This window comes from Phaethon aethereus, assembly GCF_964289735.1.
Source record: "Phaethon aethereus genome assembly, chromosome: 6".
Classification (NCBI taxonomy): domain Eukaryota; kingdom Metazoa; phylum Chordata; class Aves; order Phaethontiformes; family Phaethontidae; genus Phaethon; species Phaethon aethereus.
The window spans coordinates 15,014,240-15,040,749 of record NC_138580.1 but is presented as its reverse complement, the minus strand read 5'-3'; positions in this window follow the sequence as shown (position 1 = coordinate 15,040,749).

Sequence of the window (26,510 nt, the reverse complement as noted above, 5' to 3'; positions counted from 1 at the left end):
TTACATGAGCTTAGATTTTGCAGAATGCAATGTTGAGCCTGTGGTTCTTTTTTTTTTTATTATTAAAGCTGGACAGAAATTTCTGGAAGAATTGTTGTTCTCTTGAAAAATGTTGATTCACAAAAAATGAACTCCTTCATATTGGCTTCATATAATGTGATGGGGTTTTTATACTTGTTAGGAACAATTTCTCACATCCTGAGAAGAGAAGCCTATCCTAGAACAAACAATGCTTTAGTTATGTAAAGCAGGGATCTGATCATGAGTCACATAATGATGGACTCCAAAGCCTGTTTCTCTTACACTCTTTCCAAAATAATATATTATTATTCATACATCTTCAAACAGCTACATTTAAACAAATATTTTTTTAATTCCAGACAACTTATTTTACATATAGATTTTCATTTGAACATATATTTTCACTTCAGCCAACTCGCTCTGATTTACTTGCACAATTTCTTACACTTCTCTCACACAATCACACATACATGGAAATGACCCAATGTAGCATTACTATTCTACATTTAATACTACTCCTGAAGAACCTGTACTATCTAGCCTTCATTTTCACCAAACTGCTTATAGATAGTATAAGAAAACATAATAAAAATTATAATTGGTCCCTAGGCAGGGTCTATTTCAATTTTAGGCTAGCCTCTACTTTTCATTTGAGGATGTATGTTTTGATCGAAAATTTTGACTGCGATCTTGTGTTAACCATTGTCATGAGCATTTACTAGTGTCACAAGAATAAAATAGTCAAATATTGGGATTTTCTAAGGACAGTAATGAATTCAACCCCTTCACTTGTATAGAATCTTTTGAGTACCTAAGCTTCATCCATTCTGGTTTACACTGAAGCCTTTCCTATAATTACATTCCAGACAATAGCACAACACTTCTTTTTTTCACTGCTGAACTCTTGATCTACTGTCTTTATTGTGTTTCGTTTTATAAATAATTTTATGGTCAAATACCCAGCTGAAATTTAAATAAAATGAAATCATGACTTCTTCTCACCATTAGCCCAAGATAACATAATAGCATTATGACAGGTGAAGGTTAACATTTCTAGTGGCAACTTTCGTTTAAACCACCTCAAAGCAAGATGGCATGCATAATTACTTTGCACGGAAATAACTCCCATTAATCCTGTAGTGAAGGTCATAGAAACATTGCACAGGCTCAGAACAATCACAGAATGAAGACAGAAGAGAACGACTGGGTCATCTAATTCATGCACCCCTAGCTACTAGCACAGCCTTAGATGACTATTTACCTAGCCAGTACAGAATTTTTTCAGCTATAATCCACTAGCAAATGGGAAACAATTCAGAAGAAATAAAACTGAGGTGAGTCTTTGTTAAGAGTTAGAGATGTTGTTAAATTATTTTTAAGAAACCCTAATCTACTTAGGGATAATTTGGACCTGGTCCTATGATAAACAAAAGACTTCCCCATTCCAGCAAAACAGCAAACAAAATTCTGATGCAGGGAGAATCAGGCCTTCTATTTTTAATTATTTTTCATTTTTGTTATTATTAACATGCCCTTGTTCCATGCAGAAATACCAAGAGACAATCTATTCTCATGGTACTTCTGGCCCAGTTTTTGACACCCAAGAGATTCTGTTAGTTCAGAGCTCAGTGATTAGATGAACCAAATCAGAACTCCATCATTATTTTTTACTTTGCCGTTACAGGTGAAGAATATGAACTCGCACACTATGGACTTTCTTAGTAATTATTGCCAGGAGATTTCCTTTAGTTTTAGGGATCTTAAATTGATGTCCCACTCTTAAGCCAAAAGATTTCCACAGAAAATTCAAGAAGTTATTATGGCAAGTTGGAATGCATAGAACGTATGCACTATTACAGGAGAATTAATAGACACTCCACTCATCTGTATTTTTCAAGCATTTCTCTAGGTCAGAGAATTAATCAGACATGACCCAGCTTCATCCACGTCAGGGAATACAAACTGAGGTGACACACCGTGTCATTTGAGCAATAGTAGCAATCTTGGGAAGCATCAATCCCTGCTTCTTGGAGACATGTTAAATCCATGGACTGCGCTCCAAAACTGCCTCTTTAGGTACTGCTGGGGGAAGAAATGAATCCTGTCATATAAGCACACTGTTTTCCAGAGGATTAACTTTGGACTTCATGATGAACCTGTTGTTCTCTACTCTCCATCTCCTCCACACCACTTCCCCTGTTCCCCTGCATCCACCTTCCATGTTCTAATTTCCTCATTCACTTCCTCATCTTTTCTGAGGACTAATTCTGCCTCAGCCACATTCCATGCTACAAAAATCTTCCCCCTTCTGTGCCACTTGCCAGCCATCATTCCCTTCATTTTATTTCTGCTATTTACCTGTATCTGTCAACTAATTAAAAAAAAAGGCTGTTACTGTCTGTCCAGTAGAAGCTTCTGCTTAATCTTGCTGTTATCACTGGCCGATGTTGCTCTTACAACTGTAAAACTCTGCAAGCTCATTGCTTATAAACTCTTTCCATGGATAGTTTGTTTTGTATATACTTTGAATCTACACAACCACACTGAGCACACAAAGGTACAATGGATAAATGAGTCACCACAGGTCATTTGATCAACAGGAAATAGTGATGTGCATGTTTTTTGGTCTGCCCCATTGAAAAGTAAAATGCATAAGATTAATTCAGTCTTATTTTGCAATTGTGATGGTCCAAGAATGCACAGCGATCAGCTACTGTAGCTCCACTGACAAGTGGTAGCCTAGGAAGCCATTGTAGCATTGTTGTTTTTCCCAGATAGCAACTCCTTTAAGCATGTTCCCATGACCCATTTGCCATTTCTCTCACTGTGTCTTTCCCAGTATAGTTTTTGTTTCATTAATGTAATGCAGAAAGCAGATAGGTATGGGAAAGTCACAACCTTCATTGAGTATGCCAAGCCACAAACAGGATTGTGTGAAGGTCAATACTACGTAAATAGATGCTCCAGTACTTGTTTATATGTTGGGGCCATGAAAATTGTAAATGTTATGTAAACAATTAGAATTGATTTAATTGTGTTCAGAAGCTTTTTTGTTTGTTTGTTTTCAGTTATTAAGAAATGCTGAAGTCTCTCAAAGCAAATATATAGAACTTCTCAGGAAGTCTCAAGCAGAAATTAGATTTCTGAGTAACTTCCAACATATGATAGCCATCGTTTACTAGAACTTGAGAAGCTTCCTTCTAAATAAAACAGTTGCTCTTTTCCTTCCCAGCACTCAGAATAGTGAAATTAAGGCATTTGCACCTACACAGATCAGTCCTGATATATTTAAAAAGTGACAAGAACAACCTTACAACAACAGCTGGAAATAGAGGGTGACATTTCTCTCCAGGAGTGTCATTGGGCACAGAATAAACAGGAATAAAGATATGACTACACCAACAGGTATCCTTGCCCAGGACAAGCATTCATGTTAGCATGGCACATGGCCAAACTAGCTTTTGTCCCAAAAGCAGATTAATTGAATTGGACTGCAGATAAAGATCATTTTACTCTGACAGAAAATTAGGTTGTTGCCAAGTCTTGCTGTTTATTCTTGCTCTTCTTGTGAAGACATCAGCATCTTTAAAGTCATTCAGTGATTCAGAAAACTGACTTTTTGAAAACTAAGAAAGTTAACTTTCAGCCAAATCATTCTTTGATCTGATCCATCATGTGCCACAAAATCATTACGTCAGCATAAGCAAACCAGCAGAAATGCATGCCCGTGACTGGAGAGGAAGAACCAGTCTTCACTTTCACTAAGAACTGACATTTGTGTCATTTTTAAGTGACATAGTCATAGTGCAGGACTATGCAGTTTTCATTACCTCTACATGCTATCATTCCACAACCATAGTTAAGACTCCTGTGTCCAGTTCTGTTACTGACTCATCACAATTTGGCTTCTCTGGACTGAATTTATCTCCCTTTTGACCATCTTGGTGTACTCTGACGTGTGCTGTTTGTCTGCAACAAAAACAGCTGCTCCATTTCCTTGGAAGAGATTTCTATCAACAAACATATATTATTTCAATCTCCATTTAGGGTTTTCTACTAGAAGAGTCCAGGATTATTAACTCTGCAACCTACTATCAGTAAAAGTTACAGCAGAAATGTGCTGGAGCGATGCACTCCTTACATACCATAGCAATATCGTATCAGTTGAACATCCCAGCTAACTATAGGACAGAAATTACATTTGTGAACATCCACTGCTTGAAAAATGGTGTATGTCTTGACATTCAAACTTGGCCTTCTAGTGGGCTCCTCCCATGGCTAATCTTACAGATTTGCCTTTGGCTTTTGGTGCTGCCGCTGATCACTTCCTTTTATAGTAGGGATATTGTGAAGTACTAGCATGAATTGCTGAAATAAGTATGGGAGTATAAACCTTGAGACTACATCTCACTATGGTGTTTAATTGATGATATTTTATTCACATGGGACAAAACCATAGAATTTTTACTCATGGAAGGTTAAATTGCCATAAAATAAGAACCAAATAATTTCTGAAGTACAAAGACCTGAATTATGCCTGGAGAGCTTTCAGAAAGAATTGGGTAAAGCAGCAGTTGAACCGAACTCTGTTAACTTCATTTGTTTTCAGTATTAAGGAAATCAGGCAAAAATAGCAGGCCAGGCTGACATGTGGTATATGGATTCAGCTGAGCATCTGGCCATTCGTATTTAGGATTCTGATAAATGATTATGCTCAGAGCTGCATCAACGTAAACTAACAAATCTGAATTACATCTCAGCAAAATAGTTTGTTATGCAAAAATGAGATAAATATTTGAGGCTTTCTTCAATATGATCGGTTCAACACAGAGGGAAAACCTTTCTCAGTTATAGTGATTTTTGCTAGATATTGATACATTAATGTGAATATAAAATTCCAGCATGTGGCAGGCACTGTAAAAGATGATTGAAAACAGCCTCAGAATAATATTGTACTGATGCCACCTCCTCAGACTGCCTGGGTGTCTTTTCACTATTTTCATAAGTGGTGTGGTAATCTGAAGTAGAACGTCCTTCAGATATGATAATCTGAGTTTACCTTAATTATGGCTTTTTTAGGTAGAAAATCAAAATCACAAACGACTCATCTGAAAATTTAACAAAAACTACTTTCAGGAGCTGGACTTTTTACAATTGGGACTGGATTCTGTATCAGCAGATCAAGATGCTCATCAGCATTAATCAGTTTCCTAACGATTGTGTGCTGGAACTCAATTTCTCACAGTTTATGGATAAACAAATTGTGATGTAAAGGGTCCCACTGATGTGTACATAATGCAGCCATAAGACACGGATTTAGAAGTTTTAGTGATTGTGTTTCAGCTCCAGTCATGCACATTGCAAGGTTTGACATCTCTGCTCCTGCTGTCTGTGTGCCAGGCTATTGGCAGGCTATGTTTTTCTCTGTCAGCCTCAAAATCTTGCTTTGTTTCAGTGTCATCTTTGTCTGCAAAGCAGAGATTTGGATCTCAAGGGTTATGCCAGGCTGCTCAGATACAGAGGTTTTCAGTCAGGCCCATAATAAAGTGAGGAATAGCTTTCAGACACATCATAACTTTGCCAGTGTTTCACAGACTTGCACCAGAACACGGTTTCAGACCCATTATTGGTTCTACAGTGAGGCAAGAGGCTGATATGTGTATCTTTTTTCGTCTCCCTACACAGTAAGGGTGACAGATCTTCCAAACCATGTCCCAAGTACCAAGACTGTAAAATCAGGATTAGAAAGTAGTCAGTGTGACTCAGTTATTCCAGAAATATGGAGACATGATGACTTTAGGATGAGGCCTGACAAGTTTATGGGTACAGTTACACTACACAGTTGCTACTGAAGCAGTTGCCTGGATGAAGCATCGTTGTTCTCAGATGAACCAAACTATTGCTTTTCTGCACAAGACACAAATGATCTTTTACATAGAGGTGAAGAAAGGGGAAGGGGTATACCGTTACGTCAGTAAGGCTTTTGATAACCCTCTGTAGGAAAATGTGTTCTGAAATAAGCTACAGTAGGATTCCAGCAACCTTCTCGAACAGATTGGTTTTCAGTTGACATTTTCAAAGACCAATAATCACTTACTTAGTATTAGGCTGGAAAGATGTATCAGAGGAAGTTACTCAGTAGCATTTCTTGATTGCCATATTGATCAATATTTTTTCTAATGACAGATCTGGGGGAAAATGCCGTTGTGACTGGGTCTACAAGCACACTGGAAGACAGAGTTAGTATTCAAAAAGACCACAATGGAATTGGTCTGAAATAAATAAGGTGCAGTTCCATAGATATGCACACAAAATATTGTATGTAGTTGGGAAGAATCAGCTATACTTACATAAAATGTTAAAAGACTAGACCATATCCTTCTTCAAAGGAAAGGAAAAAACCCAACCAGGGATCATGCTGGCTATGTAAATGGGAGTGATATGTGTGAAACTTGTGAAGGAATTTGTCCAACATCCCTCAGCTGGAATATTGAGGAACTGGTGAATATCCCTATGCTTTAGTTACAGGCATGAAGTAGATAAGAGTCCAAGGGAGAACAGTGAGAAGAGTAAAAGGGTCTAGAAAACATTGTCTCTAAGGAGTGCTTTGGGAGTTTGTTTTAACATAGACAAGACAACCAAGGAAGATATTATACCTTAGCCTTAAATATGTAAGAAGTTGTGGCAAAGAAGAGGAGAATAAGCCATTTACCAGGTCCACTAGGTATTTTGCAATTGTAGGTCTTTTCCTATAATACCCCTTGTGTTTAGCATGGTCCTATCTGCCCTATAATTTAAACAAAGATGAAAGTGATGATCAGTCCTTCACATGTTTTCAGGACAGTGCCAGTGCCATGCAGCTCTTTAGGTACCTACGCCATAAAGAAGGGCAAGGAAACTGGTGAGGGGTCTGGAGAACAAGTCTCATGGGGAGTGGCTGGGGGAACTGGGGCTGTTGTCTGGAGAAGAGGAGGCTGAGGGGCGGCCTCATCACTCTCTACCACTACCTGAAAGGGGGTTGTGGTGAGGTGGGTGTTCATCTCTTCTCCCAAGTAACTAGTGATAGGACGAGAGGAAATGGCCTCAAGTTGCGTCAGGGGAGGTTTAGACCAGACATTAGGAAAAATGTCTTTACGGAGAGAGTGGTCAAACATTGCAACAGGCTGCCCAGGGAATTGGTGGAGTCACCATCTCTGGAAGTGTTCAAAAAATGTGTGTACGTGGCACTTCAGGACATGGTTTAGGGGGCATGGTGGCATTGGGTTAATGGTTGGACTTGATGATCTTGAAGGTCCTTTCCAACCTTAATGATTCTGTGATTCTGTGATCATTACAGACATTGATAGTAATAAAGTTGGATTTCACTATATCATTTAAATTAGCCATATTAAAGCTGTGTTGTAGGGCAAAACATCCATATTTATGCTGTATTTGACTTTCTATTAATAATTAATTCAGGTGAAATAGTTTTGTTATTAATATTGATCACTGTTCCAATTGAAAGCCCAGATGTCAAGGTTTCCTTTAGCATGCTCAGTTATATTTAATAGTCCTGTTGATGAGTGAGAGCCTAATGAAGGCTAACAGATGGTCTATTTAATATTGCTGTAGGATTTGAAACACTTGCCAAAACAGATACACAAAAGGATTTGACAGCCCTGTAGCTGAAAACCTTTAATTACAGCTACTTCATCTCCTAGGGGTGTCTGTGAGGCTAACATAACAGCGCAGATTTAGAATAGGTCAGCATGGTGGGGAAAGGCTTTGTGAGGCCAGACAGTGAGTGCTGGTAAAACTATTTGCCAAACATTAATAAACTGGGCTTGATGCAGGCAGTTTAGAAAGAGAAGCCTACAGAGAGAGAGGAAAATAAGTGACGGTGGTTTCTCTGCCTCTGAGAACATTTTACCCTTTGTCTAAAATAGCACTTTGTGAAGACTCATCATCTGCTGAGCAGGTGGATGGGGAGAAAGCATGTAGCCAAAGTGGAGCTTTAATTATACCTGAGTTATAGATGGGACTTCACTTTAAATTGATGTGAACTTCAGTCCACTTACTACTCTTAGGGACAGCAAGTTACAAGGTAGGGGACAAAATTTTGCTGAAGTTCTAAAACTCTATCTTTGAAGGAGAGCACAAATTTATTCCAGACAAAAGAATACACATAAAACACAGAAGTCTATGGTTTCTAAAAAATCTTCTGATTTTTTAATCTGAGTTGAGTGGAGAGAAGGAGCTTTCAGAGACTTTCGATAATTTTCCCCTGTCTCTACATGGAACAATTGCCCCCTGGTTCTCTGGCATAAATTCACACCACTTCCAAAATGAAATAAGGCATAATTAGCAGTCACATTCTGATTTGTCTGAATTGATTTCTAGGCAATTGCTTAGAAATTGACTCGATTCCTTCAGAAAGAATAGGTGTTTTTACTGCCCTTACTGTCTCTCATAGATCTGTCTGTAAGTACAGGTATCGATTCTTTCTAGGTGCCAGGAGGAGCTAATCCGTGGAGTTATTCATATATAATTCCAGGTATCTGATCAGTACTTGGTTTTTTTACAGTATTTTCTTCAAAAAAAAAGAAAATGTGCATAAACGCACAGACAGAGATGTAGGCAGATTTTGAGACTCCTTGATTATGGAAGGATGCTTTCCCCTCACCAGCCCATCCTGTGCTAGACCAAATCACAGAGACCATCCCTGCATGCAGGAAGAAATATTTTCATGGAGAAAATGGAAACAAACAAAAAACCCAAGCAGGAAGTGAGATTCCCTAAATCAACCTGCAAACCAAGTTGAGGCAACAGAATAGGGAACCTATGCAAATTTCCATGTGTACAGAAAAGTAGTGCCACCTGGCTAGTAACAAATTTTGCCAGCCCCCACAGCATTGACAGCCACAGATCTCATGCTCTAGTGTGGTGAGAAAATCTCTGAACCTTTAAAAATTTAGAAACCAGATAAACAATTGGCAAAGGTATGTGTGGAAAAGTCCCCAGGGACAATCCCTTTTTTCTCCACAGCTGGTTGGGGTTGGTCCCTTTTCCACATGTTATCCTGTCTGTTGGCAGACCATGAATTATCTCATGTAAAACCAACCGCTTCTCATTATTCCAGATAATGCTGAAGCCTGACATTTTTACTGCCTTATGCAAGAACCTGCATTTTTGGCTTCATCCAAACAGAAACTAAAAATGGAATAGACACTAAACACTAGTCTGAAGGAGAGAACGTACTGGCACCTGGCCCCAGCTACACAGGCAAATGAAGCAAACGTAAAGAAACAAGCTAGAATATACTGCAATCTTGATCCAGCAACTGTTGAAGTAACTGGAAAGATTCCCATTGGATTCAATAGGCCTTAAGAGACAAACCACCTCCCTAATGGACATAGAAGTGGAATGCAACAGCAGTGCAACATCCTAGAAAGAGATACAATCAGGATAATAGTAACACAGGCTGCCAAATTTGAGAGTAATTGGAAGAGAATCACTAATTACAAGGGCTGTGAAATTGCTGTGAAATTAGTGAACTCTTTCATCATTTTATGCAGTTAAACCTGATAAGCAATGGCTAGATGGTGGGGACGTTTTGAAGCTAAATATTTTTTTAATGTGGTATGCATCTTCTTTGATGTACACATTTTCATTAAATGTTCATCGGTTTAATTATTATTTACTTTGTACAGAACTTTGGGATTTACTAAGATGAAAGAGGCTATTGTTTGTTTATTATTTTGTGAGTGACAATGCCAGGGCTGACTCCTAAACTAGTCCATCAGTTGTAATACAAGACCTCAAGCCATTCTAATATAGACAATATTCTTGGAAAAATCAGCTTTGATGAAAATGCATATCCACAAAGGATATTCCATAATTAGAGGAGGTACAAAGCATTGAATGTGCCAGTAAAGTCAATTAAACACTAATTACTATTGGATTCAGATTGGCCTTTGCATGATAAATTGTTCAAGTAAAAGTATCTTCTCCACACAGAGGTGCCAAATTCACCCCTGCTGATGTTACAGATGTTTTTTCAGCTACCCCTCTGATTCTGTTTGAGATAAAAATGCAAAACTTTCCCTTGTTGTAGGCAACAGTGTGAAAAACTCATTAGCTGATATAATCTTTATAGGTAGTTTTCTTTGTATGGTTACATGACAATCCCTCACTTTCCACATTTCTAGGCTGTGCTAATGATTTCACACCCTCTTTTCTCAGGAGGCAGAAGATCTTTCTGCAATGTGCAGTTGACATATGGTTAGCGTCTAGCCCTTTGCTATCATTCAGGTGATGGAGAGCTTTGGAAACCTCCTGACTTCATATCAATCTCAATGTGCTCCATCAGGAATTCTGCAGATGACTCTGATTCAGCTTTTTAAATGTTTCCAGGAAGTTCATCACTCATTGCCACTTTCCTCCTTACTTTTCAGTGTTAACAAGTTTCCATATGCTGTTTCCATATGCCAGGTGGCTTTCATAAAAACTCAGGCAGTAACTTCTTCAAAAGCTCAGATACCTTTGTGGTAGTTCTGTTTAAGAGCATATTCATCCAAAACATGATGACAAAGTGAAAGGCATCCATTCCACTGGCTTCAATGCACTTTGGAAGAGCCTCTAAAGGAGTCCACTTTCAAAGATTTTAAGATGGGACGAGACCAGTACAATCTCTTAGAATAATATCTGCTCGAGTCACTCAGTTTTTCTTCATACAGCCTCCCTATTAAAATTATATTTTAGATAGAATGGAAAACTTCAGCTAATGTTAGCACAAATTTCATGTTCTTCCATCTTTCAGACCTCAGCTGCTCTGAGCATGTTCATGACAGTAACTTCAAACTTGCTGTCGACTTACTGAAAGTCCCTTAGACTTAAGTCAGTCTGATCAATGTGTGTCTTACAGCCCCAGCACAAAACCCGAATGGTGGCCCCATAGTGCAGATGGACAAGAGAAGATGTTTAAAGGTCTTTAGAGAGATAAAAGTCATGTGGAACTAGTTTCTTGAATCTAGTACCTCAATCCCTCCTCCTCAGTCTGGTTTCCCATTGCAATACCTGAATGAGCTCCCTTCCTCCACACAGAGACCTGACTGTCACTCTGTTTACTTTCTTTTCTCTCTTTTTCTGAAGTCCTTCTTTCATTTCCCCCCGTGTCCCTTTTCAAAGGAGACTGAGATGCTTTTTGAAGCTGGTGATTACAGACTAAGGTAGCCAAACTTACATGTTTTTCTGCACCTTCAACTGAGGGAAAACACCTTCATTTCTCCTAAGCACTTTTATTTGTGGCTGGCAGTACTTCTGCCCCTGCAGTGTGTGCTGTCGCTGCTCGGTGCTGAGGTGAGGGCTGGAGAAAGGAGCTGTTCATGAATCCCATACAAATAACATTTATTACTGCTCACCTTGGGTGACATAGAAACTCAAATCTTCTGGCACTGCACTAAAGCGAGCAGTCTGAGCCCAGCCACACAAGCAGAAGGACCTCATTTATTACTTATTTAGGTAATTATCACTGCAGTGCAGTAGAAATGGTAACTCCATGGGATGAGTGATTTAACTTCAGTGCAAGCCTATTAGTCACAAAGGAACAGGCTGCTCACATTGCACCCCACAAACATTACCAGGACTAATCCTCTATAGCTCTTGAGGAGACAGAACATGAACGCGTAGCTTATGAGAAGACAAAACATGAATGGGTAAGGGTTTGTTTTCACCATGCTTGTTTCTGCAAGCTGGAGAGACTGGAATTTCTTCACTGCGAAGCACAGGTGCTGAAAGTACCTTCCTGACAGCTATGTGTGACACCAGCCACTTGCTACTCTGCTTGCTTCCATCCAGTATAAACTACAACCTGGACCATGCAGGCTTTCCCAGAGGTGTGGTAAAAGCTGATGCTGCAGCTGCAGCTCTTGAGGAAGCCCTGGTTTGAAATACATGATTCGGTGATTTGTACTCGGAAGGTAGAAATCCAGTCACGCTCAGGTTTCTTTCTCTTTGCATATTAAGAAACAAAGCCTGCATAGCGCAGAGATGAATGAGTCCTCTCCAGAAAAAGAAGTATAGCTACATCATTTCAAAGATGTCAGGCACTTTCTATTTATACCAGATGATACCAGCTAGACAACCTCATTTGTATGGAGATAATTTAGGTGTCTGTAACTATTTCTACATCAACAGGAAGACACAGTGGGCAAACTAGTTTGACCTCCAGACTGCTTGTCCACATTATACTTGTTCTGGGGATTTTATTTCACAGTAGCTCTAGTCTTGTCCTGTCTACTGACTGCTCAGTAGCAGCTGGAACACCTTAGGTACTTTTCTGGGGTTCATCTTCCAACTGAAGGGGTTATTTTGTTGTTCACCCAGGAAGAACCTAGACTGTCCACCACAAGAACACTCCACAATGTGGACTAAAGCATAGCAAGTGGGGACAGTCAGGAGATTCGCTTCAAAAACTTATTCATGATCTGAGCTAAAACACAAATATTGATGCAATATCTAACAGAGAGGTGATGAGTTACAGGTCCAGTTGCAAAGCATTGTATTGAAGACGGGAGGTTAAGATGTGCTTCCATTAATGCTCAAACACTCTTTCTAATTAGGATTAGTAAAACTTGAGGTGCAGTACTTTCAGATAAAGTTTTTTCATTATGTTACAATTAGAAGCACTAGGCAAAAGGAAATTTTGTGGTCAAGATCTTACTGGAAAAGCTTTACATGAAGACTTTTATTGATATTTGTAATTCAGTTTATGACGTGTTTTTTACCATGGCTATTAATTCTTCTTCCTGGAGAGCATTGCTAGTGATTCTCAGGTGTTTGGTCCTCATACCTTGCTTTTAGTTACATTTACATAAATAAGTACATAAATTATGTAAATCTCTTCCTCCTTATTATGACAAGTAGGCAGAGGAACTGTCAGTTAGTGTCTATTTTACCTTGATAACATGAGTTTGGGTTGTTTTCTCATGTATGTGTTTCCTTAATTCCTCTATTCTGAGTCCAATTTAAAAGAAAATGCGAAAGAAAATGACAGGGCATACATATAGACCAAAACCATTTCTGGCTGAAACATGAAAAATTTTTGGCTTTCAGGTTCCTGAAGGGTTGAGGAGCTGGATGGGAAGACTATGGCAATTTCTTGTAGGGAGGAGACGATTCCATGAAAAATCAGGAAAAGAATTGTATTTAAGAGCAGGAAAAATAGCATTTGAAATCCAGAATACAAGGCTTTAAAGCAAGAGCTCCAAACCATCAGCAGTTTATGGAGCACTTCCCACAGTCACAGTCAAATGTATTAGTTGTTAACTCAAATTGTTTACACATCATAAACAATTTAAATTGCTTATAAATTAAAACTGCTTATAAAGTTCTTGCCGCACTTTCAGTTTTAAGAATATTTATAGCATTTAACAAACACTGTAACCTCACATAGTCTATGTATTACTACATTGTTACTGTCTATATCTACTAAAACCTTCACTAAATTTCAAAAGCCATTAAAGCAGAGATAGAAACACAAAGACTTACACACTTTAAAACCTTGTTAGCATAAAATATATTGAAAGTCTTACATGGGGAGGAAACTCACTCATAAACCAGCCAATGCCATTTACTTTAAAACCCACTGAATAGTAAAATAAAAACTAATAATAATAAAAAATTCCTGTTTTCTGAAAATGTTTACCTTATATTTAACACCTATGAAAACCATTTTAAAGTGTGTCCAAAATTTTCATCTTCTTTTAAAAAATCTGACATTTTCTTGACAAAGCTGAAATTTTACAAAGTGCAATTTAAAAAAAATTATCAATGACTGTGTATTGTCAGTCTAATAAATAAAATTAAAGGGATTTTCATTTTAAAAGTCTTTCACTTTGTTATTCTTCATTCCTTCTGCTAGTGCACTAAATTATTCATGCTGTGGTAATAAAGTCTATTTAATATGTTGACTGGCTAAGTGTACTTTTAAATATGTGGTGATCTGCAAAGGAAGACAGGAATTTCAGCAAGGTATTAGTTAAATTACAAAGGTCTTAGCCAGATTACTTCCTACCTGCTGCACAGTCCAGCTCCATAACCTTTCCTAAGTACGTATACTTTGCCCAACAATCGGCAACGACACTTGTTAAATTCCTCTCTGGAATGAACACAGTTATTTTTATCCCCATCCCCATTCCTGTGTCAGTAGGACAAGACTAAGAGCAAACCTTTGTCTAAATTAGTCCTTAATCCCTCCAGAAACAGCCTGGTCAGATCCAAAACTAACTAAAATCAGAGGAACATTTCTCATTACTGTAATGGCTTTTGAATCAGAAGACAGGGCTAGAGATTGCATGGAAGGTCATGTTGTCTGAGGTTTCCAATACAACGATTGCCATTAAAATGTCAATATTTAACACCAGTCATTGTGAAACTGCATCTGACCTGCCACATTTCCCCTGGGACCTTAGAATAGAAATATATCTGAGTTGGGAGTTTCAGAACGCTCAATATTGGTTTAATTCTGCTGCCATTGAAACTGTTGATAAGATTTCCATTGATTTTGAAAGTTAAATTCAATGTAATAGCTACATCATCCATTGTGTCAATGTGGCATTTTATTTCATGTTAATGATAATGGTTAAAAAAGTTTTTAAAAGCAGTTCATCTTGCACTACTATGGAAATAAAGGAAGAAAGTACTGAGGTGCAATGCAGAAGAGATATATGACTTTTTACCAGGGTTCAGCTAACCTCTGATCACCTTTAAAAATTAAAGTGATTTTAGGGCTGAAAAATGCTCATAATAAAAGATTTAAAGAGCTCAATCTGCTCATCAAAAAGGATCAATAGTTATTTAATTGCAATGTAGAAGTGCCTTCATGGAGAGAAAATATTATGTGGTAAAGGACTCAATCTATCACGGAAAAGCACAACAAGAACCACTGGCTTCACCTTACACCAGGTAAAATCTGCATAGAAAGAAGAATTCTGTCTTTTTTCTTCTTTTTTTCAATAACATGTGTTGATTGAGCTTCCACTTTTATCAGCTTCAGACCAGGACTGAAGCGGACGTCCTAAAACTGATGCAATGGTCAAACACAAATTATCAGTCTCATTAACAGGGTAACGGGGAAAGAAGGGAAAAAGGAAGAAAACTTGGTGTTGTTATGCAGAGTGCTGGAAATACTTAAAATTTCTGATTTCTGGAATTTCTTCCCAATTATCCCACAGTTCCAATATCGAAAACAATGGAAAAAAGAGAGGGGGAGGAGGAAAGAGGGAAGAATGTACTCGCAGTGTGAATTGGTTGACCAGTTGGGGATCCAGGCAAAAACCTACAGAGCTGAGCAAAATTTGGGGGTTTAGTTTAGTTTCATCTTGTTTTCTTTAATTCAGAAAGATATATTTCATGGGACTGAGTAAAGACTCAGATCAAGTGGTACTCTAAAATATAGATCATTGTTTATTTTGTAGAGAAAAAGCTTGTTCATTTTCTGTTTATTACTCTTTATTTTGCCCCATTCTGTTGTGTGTTACTATATTGTGACTTTACATTACCAGTAAAATTAAAAGTAACCTAATATAAAACATTCATTTGGATACATTTACTCTGTTACCTCAGTATCTGTTATGTGATGTTTTAAAACTATTTTAAAAAAATACATGCTCTTATTTATTATTCTCCTGCTTTAGTAATACCGCCAGCTGTACTTTCCACTTCACATGAATTCAGGTCTATTCCAATTTTCCACTTCCCTGCCTTTAATCCCAGTGTTACAAATGGAATCCCATGCTACACTAATATCTCTTACTCACGGGCACAGAAGAGATCAATATTTCAAAATGCCATATGTTTTATAGATCAACTGCCTTGTGCGTAAGAATCCAATGGCATCTGACCATTGCACAGTATTTGTAAGTTACACAAGCCAAGGATCATGAGGCCAGTCTTTGCACACTGTATCAGATCCTAAAATGTCTGTACTCATCTGTGAAAGGTTTTAGTATTTCTATGAAACTTGACTAAGTTACGCAAATCTTTGATCTCCTCTCACCATAAGTATTCTCTGTGGCCTGTAGGCATAGTAGAGTAATGATGTGAACATTTTGTCCTTCACAGACATGCAAAGATCTCGGGAAAATTTTAGTAAGGTTTCACAGCAGTCCAGTGTGACTTGGCTGAGCATTAACACTTGCACATGCAGAGGTGAAGTGAGTGGCTAAAAGACATGCAGTTGGCACGTGTTTGATCACAGAGGTTAATCTTGCCAGTCTTTCAGACTGATTCGCCTGCAAGTACAGATTCAGAACTAGTCTAACAATGAACTGCTGGACCCACAGAGACCTTGGAGGAAACCACAGGGCATTTTGCATTTCAAGGTGTGCTTACTACTGCTGCATGTGTCCCAACTCAAATCCCTGGGCCAGGCAACTGCTCTAAGGGCTACACCATGTTTTTGTGGAACTATCTTGAATTTGACAAGTTTGTGACAGAACCCAAGCTCGGCTCCAGATTTCAACAATGGAGTTCCAGACCGGGTTCCTTGGGCATGATATTCTGTTCTGCTCTTTGGGAAGTTTTCCTGGTTTCCTGCCAGATCACCTCTCAGGTCCCGGCAGTGCACCGGCTGAATCGCTTCAGGGTTGACAACCCCATGACTTCCAGAGACCAAAGCCCACCATGCAGACTGTCTTAGACCACTGTCTCTGTTCCCATTCCCAGAACATCATGATGTTAGGTCTCTACTCCAACAAGAAGAAAAACATTCTTTAAAAAAAACACTTTTCCACCAAGTGCAATGACCTTAGTCTGTCTATGTCTACTTGAAGCATGCTAGAAACTGAGGATGGTGACAAGGCAGAGATGAAAAGAGAAAAACTTCCTTGTTTAAGAGCATGTCTTGGCTTTGAGTGTCACTAACATAAAGGTATATCAGTATGTGTGAATCACCTTTGAAAAAGTCCAGAAGAAAACACTATTGAATACACTTTTCCCACTAGAGAGAGGATTAGAGAACAAGCATATGATACTTTAGACATGCTGCTTAATGCATCACTGATATTCAGAGTTACAATGGAATGGAATGGAATGGAATGGAATGGAATGGAATGGAATGGAATGGAATGGCACGGAAGCAAGACAAAAGAACCTTGACTCCTTCCAAGTAATTTTAAACAAAAGGAATGGTCAAGCGGTGAAAACAGAATCAGGAGTGAAACTTGGGTGGTAGCTTCCACTCTGCAGAAATGTTTTTTTCCACATATAGCATTGTATCTTCATGGTACTGTTTACATGAAAATTAGTTTAAATAGCAGCCTGAGGCTCTGGAGAAGTCTCTGAGCTAGTAATCTGGATTTTAATAATGCTGCTGTATTTCTTCACCATATTATTGCAAGTTTGTATAATGAGTAGTTTTCCTCTGAGGAAATGGCCAAGATAGTAGTACTTGAGGGAGGCTCTTTAAAGGCTATTAAAATGTTGTTATTATAAGTTTTTAATATCAAGTTGGAGGAAGACCTTATCAGTGAGGGTCAGTTGGGAACCACAAATCAGACTTCAGACTTTACATCCATCTGTAATGAGTACAGTCAGACAACATCTGGTCACACAGATTTGGGAGTACTGTGTCTAGGTGAAGTTGTTTGGATTCAACCTGGCATGTCTTTGTAAAACCCTTTTCTTCTGCTGAATGCAGTGTAAAAAGAGGACGTGGCTCTCCAAACAAGAGTCCTTCTGTCCAGAAAGAATTTCTGTCTCTAGGGAACAGAGAATGGAAACAAGAGGGAAATGAAACTGAAAATGTTTTAAGTAACAAATTTGCTACAGATTTTCATCACAAACAAGCAGAGTACTTTAAAATATCTCCATCCCTTCTTCTTTTCACTGAAATTCTTGGTCTTGGTGGGTATTTTTATTTATTTATCTTAATGGCTGACTGATCTAAGTGTTACTGCAAATAGTACATAATAATAGTAATTCCAAAGCTCTCTCACTGTATGCTGTTTGTGTAGGGAAGGACATTTCATTTCATACATCATTTACAACTCCCTGCTATAATTCTAGGAAGTTAGAAAGCTTTTAAAATTTAATGAGCAAAAATTTTATGCTTTTGCAACATCCAAAATTGGGATATACCAAGCAGTTGCATGCAGGAGATTTTCTCTTGACACTGGTTTCATTTTCGTTCCATTACACCAATAAGAATTCATCTACTCTGAAGTTAATTAAGCTGAATAGGAAAAAAGACATTTATGTGAATCATGTCCAATGTCCTAATCCATTTGTGTATATATTTTTCCTCTAAGATGCTCCCAGCTACTATATTTCATAAACAAATTGCATGTAGAAGTTGCAATTTTCTTACCTCTTTAACAGAGTGATCCTTTAAAGGAGTTCTGAAATATCTCTGTATCCTAGAGAATAATTTTTCATTCCCACTGAAAAAACATGCCCTTTTCTATGTGATGCCTTGCCTGGCAGCATTGCACTCTGAGCACATTAATGCTGGGTTATTACACTGCCATAAATTAGTTAATTTATCCTAAAGTGCTTTGTGTCCATATGCAATGTTTTTTTAATTATTTAGCATGTTTGGACACAGTAATTAATCTTATTTGGAACAAACATTTCTTAAGTTTGCAATGTCTATGTTCACCTCAAAACTCTTCAGTATGCTTCCCTAACTAAACAAGGATCAAAAATGGACTGAAAAAGTAATGTGTCAGTCAAATGTCACGTCTTTAAGCCTGACATTTTTGGTTCAGAACATCACAGATTGGGCAAACATTTGTGGAGTCTGTCTTGGAATTCTGGAGTCAGAAACACTGAACCAGAAATTCCATGGGTGCTCATATCCGTGCAGCACAGGGCCAGCCAAGGAATCTCGAGGCATACACGTGCACAAGGAGATGATGCCCAGAAATATGGGGCCTCTGTTTTTACGAGGTAATTTTTAGGAAACAAAAGTAACAGGGCACAGGGTGCTGGGTGATTACTGATGGGGACATAGGCTGCCAGGGTTTTCAACTCCCTGCCTTATCATTAGCCTGACAAGTGCCTGTGGGGAAACCAACCCTCCTTCCCCATCTGTCGAAAAGAGCTACTGCTGACCTCCTTTACAAAACTCTTGGAGATCAATCTGTGAGTAATGCTGCAGAAGAGGCTCGTATTCTCATTCATAAATGAGAGCAAATCACTTGGTTTTCAGAGTTTTAAAATATCCACTGAGAAAGGAATCAATCATCCTGGATTTAAAATGTGGAATCCAGCTTGTCTTGCAGTCACAGCCACGTCGTGAAGCCCTTCAGTGGGGTGGAATGAACTGTGACGGATGCACTCCGTCATGCAAGTCCCATGCACAGCAGCAGGGAGAGGAGGAGGGAAGTGCCGAGGGGCAAACTGCTTTCATTCTGCTTTCCTTTAATGACACACAACATCTGCCATGACACCCCTCCTCAGTGCCAAGGATTCTTTATATTTAAAGTGCAATCAAAATGCCCTGCCTGACAGAGGGTGGCAAGTAATCCAGCAAGAAGTTGGGATGTTGTCATTGTCTGTGACTGCAGGTCTGTTTCTGGCTGCGTCCTTGACTACCATCCTCTCCTCTCTGAAAAAAATGCTGGAGAGTTGGCACATACTCCCAAAAGTTTCTTGCAGGCATTATTCCCAGCCCTGCCGGAAAGCACCGGGACATCTCCATGCTCAGTCCATCTGTGCCCTTGAAGATGCAGTGAGATTTTCACCTCTGCTGTGGAAAAAAATTAATTTCTTTTCTTTATTTTCCACCGAGGTTGTTTGAATTGTGTTCAGGGTTTCAAATGACACTCGCTCAAAAAGACTACAGCAGTGATTGTGATAATTGATTAGCAATCTGCCTTGTCTGGAAATTATCTGCGATTTTATGCTCAAACCTCTACCTCTTTGAAGCAACAGTACTATATTTGAAATCATATACATTGGTCAGAGCTAAGATATAGGACAAGCGGGACCAGGACACCTGATTTTGAGTTATAAAAACACAGAGTTAGTGGACATGCGAAACTTTCAGCACACACACAGTTCTGACATTTTAAATATGATTTGTTCCAAATCAAAAGTTCCTGTTAAATAAAGCTAAAAATTTTTTCTGCATCATTTGAAGTACTGATTTCAACACTGAGTTAAGAATACATCAATTTAAATTAAATTACATATATTTTCTAATTATACGTAATCATTGATTACAACTTTATTTTAGAATATGGGCTTTTAAAAATTTTAAAAAGGTGAAAGAAAACATATAGGAGAATCCTCTGTTAAATGATAACTATTTAGAGTTAACAAAATTGAAACCAATAAAAAAAGAAATCATCTTTTCCAACCAGTGTAAAATGAAATATTTTGGCTTTATTCAAATACTAAAGAGAAAAATACCATTATTTTGTCAAGTTGTCATATTTCAATGAGCCAATTAGCTTTTCCAGAACAACTTATAGCTTCCCAATTTATGTAGTGCACTCTTCTGGATTAAATTTTCCTTTCTGTTTCATTCTACAAAATTTGTAACTGAAAAAAATATCACATTGAAACTCTACTGGATGGATTTTCATTACCTTCCATAGGAGCAGAGCCCCGTACTCGTTAATTAGCTGTAAACCAAACTAGCTCTCATTCAGGTGCAGTTAAACCTCACCCACGTGCACTGTTCTTTATAGAAGCAGCTTCAACTGTCTCCGTAACGTAGCCTTGCAGTCTGCTCCTGGGGGCGGCGAAGGAGACCCCCACCACTCAGTATAGTTGACTGTTGCCACCTCTCCTCACAGGTTTGTTCAGAGCTTGTGCAGCAGCAGAGACAGAGCACTGAGTGGATTCAGAAAGGCCCAGCTGAAGTATCAGTCCTCTAGAAACCTTGCCAGATGACCACAAGTGCCATGGTCATCTTTCTCTTTATCCTGGTCTCAGAATGCTTGCTACCATCTCTGCCCTAGCTAAGGGGAATAAGAGGTGATCCAAAGGAAGAGATGTGCTTTTTTCTGTTTGTTTGATTTCCTCAGGAAATAGCAAATCCACCAAGCAGATTTACGTTGAAGAAAAAGGTGTGACCACTTGAGTCCATTTCACTGCATGTAGGACAAGAGGAGTAGCTTTCAGGAAGATCCATGTGATTAGTGGTGACATTTTCAAAATTAAATATATCAACTTTTTATTCTAAACCATCCAGCTTTGTTTTGCTATCTAATTCTGCTTTTACAAGTTAACTCGTCTTAAATGGATGTTTAACATCGTTTCTTGTTTTTCTTTAATCTTTCTACTTAGCAACTGCTCCAAAATATTTAAAAAAAAAAAAGAAAAAGCAGAACACAGTATTTTACTTTCTCCAAAATTAAGTACAAATTTTTATTGCAATGTTAAATGACATCTTTTGGCTCACTTTTATTAAACAATGCAGAAAATTCAGTTATTTTCATAGCTCTTTGGATATTGCTGTACTTTCCCAACCCCTTTGCAATGGAGGTCAGCTAGCCCAAGGGCCACAAGCCCTTTGATATTACTGATGGCTCTTTGGTGCAAGAAAAGAGAATCTGATCCAGCATTAATTCTGCCCTTCTGTTGAAGATTTGATGCGAGTCACTAAGAATGGCACAGATATTCCAGAAGCAATAGAGTACATACACCCTTATGCATTTTGTGAAGGATGTTTGTTGCTTTTCTTCTGAAAGAATAACACTTAAAATGCTGTGGTTCATTTATTCTAATGTCCTTTAGGCAGCCTCAGTTCCTTACAGACAATTTAAAATTCTTTCACACTCCAGAAATACCATAGGCAGTAGCAAGTTAGATAAGTCATTCTTAAAGCTATTAGTTGATAATGATGATAGCTTCAGTTCATCTGAAAAATTATTGCTCATAAAATTACTGTATCATAAGCAAACTGCACCTTTTACTGATTTGTTTATCCTTGCAACACTTTCAGCTTGGATAACACTTCTTTTTTATTAATATTGCTATTATTTATTTTCCCCTATCAGTTCCATAAGATATCTCATAAAATATACCTTATACTTGCCAGCATTAAGAGAATTACTAACTTCCAACAGAGCTGAAGTTGGATCTCTCTAGTATTGTTACAGGGAGGGAGAAGAAGAAAATGAAACCTTCAAAGCCCAATTTGGATGCTTTGGGATATTTCCCATAGCCCAAGCGACGAACAAAATTTAAAAACCTCAGTAATCGTCATACAGCAGAACTACAGCATCCCTCTTGGGGAGGGGATGGAAAAGTCACAGAGAATTTGCATATTTTGTAAGTTAGGGGGAAAAAACACCATCACATACTCTTCCAAACTGATCTTCAGAAGAACTTCAGTGATTGCACTCCTGGGGATCACCTGGAGCGCTGACACATCATACATCCCTGTATGTCTGTGGACACTCAGGTACTAGGTACATTTTAAACTCTGCTTGAAAACCTGAGCTAAGACCTTTCAAATCTACTTTGTTCCAGTAATTAGCCAGCTGTGGACTGTGTGACGGTGCCTTTACTGGGAAATCCTGCTACTCGGTTGGATTTGTGAGACTGGACAAAGCACTGGTGCTGATGTTGCTTCAGCTGCTGGGCACTAGGGCAGTAGCAGGCCTTTCCTGAACATATGGACACAGTGAAGAGGACTGACTCTGCTCTGCCTTGTTAACCCTCTTCTGACCTTTGTTGGTCCCCACAGCAGGAGACAGGCTCCCCTTCCCGTCATCATTTAACTGTGGTGAGAAGGTGAAATCCTCATCTCTTGCACATGCAGAACAGTTCTTGGGTCAGGTCACCCACCACTTCCCTCTCTGCAGAGCCAGGGTTTGGCCATCTACGTTCTCTCTTGTTGGGGGAAGGAACAACAGCAGTGGTGATCACCAACATTTAGTAGCTGGAAGAAAATATTAGAATTAAGTGATTTTTAAAAGAGCAAGGAGCCTATATGCACATTATGAATCCTCTAATTTCACACTTACCCACCAGCTGAGTGCAAAAAGCTTTTCCTGTTGAATTACGGAGTACAGTAGAATTTTTTCTGGAAAAAAAAAATCCTAGGTAAATTCCCAGAGACTGCCTGTTTGAGAATCATCTCTCCTCTTCCCAGTGCTCTTCAGGACTACGTGTGATAACTTGTGCAACTGAGCCAAGAGGCAATGCTTCCTTTGCACTGCCAGCTGCCTTTGCACCTCTCAGGCCAGAGGAGCGTCTCTTTCGGAGTTCACTACTGCCCCAAGCATGAGGGGTTTAGGCATATTTACAAGATCCTGCCTCTTAGTGATGTACCCCACGCCAGCTGAGCCATCGCAAACAATCAAATGAGTGCTCTTAAGATCTCCTATTGATTTTCGAGCTAACTCATTTTACCTTAGATTTGTGGCAGGCTTAAGTGTGCACATCCACTCAGTTATGGACAGTTACTACGTCTAAGCCATCATCCTTTGTACACCTACATCCATTCAGCCTTAAAGGCTTGTCATCACTCATTTAGCAGCTGTATCTGCACGTGGGAGACCGGGCTGTAATGGTCTGCTTTCCCCTTGCTATAGTTCAGCACAGAAATGTAAGACATAAACCACATTTTGGGACATGGATCAATGCGCATTACTGTATGACCTACCTCCGTCCCTGATGAGGTAAAAGGCTCAGCATGGTCAGGCAGCTGTAAATTCCCTGATGTTGCATCTGGTGATAACAAGAGCACCGCAGTGAGAAGAAGAGGGCAGGACAGCTGCTATGATTCTCTATCACTTTTCTCACAGATATCACAGAGAAAATACCTTGCCCCAGCTCTGGGGACTCTCCTTCTAAATGCCAGCCTAAAACGCCGCTTGCAAGCTCAGAAACTGTCATAAGAGCAGCACTGACACGAGGACATTCGTGCAAGTTGCGCATTGCCAGTAAGCTGCGGGGACTTGTTTTGCTTTATACTGTTTGTCTTTTCTATTGCTCTCCAGATTTCTTGTATCCCCGGGTTTTCAGGGCTGAGCCTATTTTACTGGCCAGAAATTAGTACAGTCTTGCTGGGACTCTTTTGGTGCAAGAGGTGTTCAAATAAATACCATCACGTAGTAACAAATAGTTTCAATTCAATAAAAGCAAGAAGTGTGTGTCTGTGCAGAAGTGGAGTTTCAGAAGCTTCCAAGGACAGGATGCTATTAAAATCCTTTTGTTCCTGTTTCTAAAGCAGCTCTGCTTTGCAAAAAAAAAAAACAGGAACCCTTCAGGTTTTCAAATATGCAGAAATTAAAGTATCTGTCACACCTGTCATATTTAATCTGTAACATTAATTTGGTTGCATGGAAATATCACTTTTTAGTGGTGATGAAACTGTTTATTGGGGACTGCACTAACTCAGGGAGAAAACCAGCTAGATTTTCCACAGATAGCAGTGGCTAGCAGAAGTGAGCATAAGTAGATTATGAAAAGAAATCTATAATTGCTGAGTCCTCAGCAACTCCGTTCAGATCTCATGGTTTAAAGGAAAATTGTACTGTTTCAATGTCTGGCAATCAACAAGATTATATGGTAAGAGTTGTTTCGCATAAACTGTGAAATGTTTAGAAATAATCTCCTTCCCTTCCACCTGACACTTATGCTGCATACTTGACAGCTTTAGCTAATTTATTACCAAACAGAAAGTCTGTTAAAGACAGAGAAACTGAGGCAAATGGGGGTGACGTGATATACTGAAGGGCATGAAGGAAACCATAAGGGAACACAAGGCGGTTTCTGGGGACTCAGAGTCCTTTCAGCTCCTGTCTCTGCCGCACACCTCTGGGGTGAATGCTGGCAACAAGCCAGCAATGCAAATTCAGCAGCTTTACAGGTCAGGAGGAAGGTCTTCTCTGCTGTTCTCCACACCCTTATCATAGTACCACTTGCCAAATGAGATGTGCTCTTTCTTCCTCTGAAGTTTAGTTGCAGTTTCTTTCTCTTATTCTTTCAAGATCTGGTCCACTCCTCATCATGATCCCTGCTTCCTCTCCCAGTCCTCAAAGAAAATTGCCTCTCTCAAGGCTACTTAATCTATTTGAAATGACAAGGAAGTTTCAACGCTAAAACTCAGCCTAAGCTTTCTGTGCAGCCAGTGCAGTGAAAGCCAGGACTGCAAATCTCTTTCACCAAGCTGCTTTGAGAATTCAAAGGGGAAAAAAGATGCATGAAAGCAGCAGCCCAGACTAGAACTGTAGAGGGAAATCAATTTAAATGTAGACCACAAAGAGGTTGGATAACACAGACCTCATCAGCTCAGTGCCACTTATGCAACAGCTGCACTCAAGTCTCAAGAAGTCATTCTTCTGGAGTTTTAACACAAAAGGTAACTCCATCAAATATTCCACTGAACACAGCAATAGCAGTCAGCTTGTTCAAGCACAGCCCTTACACACTGTCATACAAACCCTTTATGCTGAATTGCTGCAACTACCTCGCTGCCTTGACACTACATAAATAGAGTCCCTCTGTGCTCATGTCTGTTTTCACAAAGCCACTTCAAACCCCCAGTAAAATTGAAAGTTTCATGGTGAACACTACTGGGAGAGGGAAGGGAAAAGTCTGGTAATAAGGTAACTTGTGAGTGAGTTTGGTGACAACTTTGAGGGGTTTTAATTCAAACTCCTAGTGCTTTTATTTGAGAAAGTGAAAACCTTGATGTTGGGAATTATCAAAGGTAATTGATGTCATTATGTCCTTTCTAGAGAACATATAATTATTGATGCTCGTAGGTTGAGTAACCAAGTACAGAACTGCAGCTGATACAAACAGGCCAACTTGATGCCTTCCTTCTAAATAAACAAGCTATTTTCCCTGCTTTTTGTTATCTAAATATACCTGGATGCACTTGATTTAGCTTTTTAAATTTCATGTGATCACAGCCATATCCCACTCAATATCCCTGCATCTAAAAAACATGTTTATTGTGCATTGTCTCCTGTTTATGGATCTCCTACCTGTTCTGAAAATTCACAGACCACTTCCATGCTCACAATTCACTCTGTCTCACCCTGGCATTTGCAGAGAATTACATGCCCCAAAAAAGCTACATCGTTGAGCCTGAAGCCCTCTGGTGTGCTGAGCTGCTCTGCCTGGAGCTGCGCTGGGGGGACTAACCCTCAGGCAGGACACATTGCACCAGACTCACAGCCCAGGCAGACCACGATGAAGGGTTGGACCTGCACCCCACTGCTCACAAACCTTCTCTGTCACTTGTCAGTTCACAAACACAATGACTACACATACGCTTTGACTGAAGCTGTGGGAAAGTATCAGTCAGGTGCTGCGTAATGGTCAGGATGTGGAGGTTAGACACTCAAAGTACCTCCAGGTGCTGGGACTGAAGCAGGAGGTGTAGATTTTTCCCACTTTGATGTACACAGTAGCTGAACGGACCCAACCTGTGAGACTCGGCATGAGCTGTTGCAGGAGTTTGGTTGCTATTACATCACCCTTTCTACTCACTGAATAACAGAAGTCCTGCCTCCTAAACCACCCCAGTGTGCCAAGTG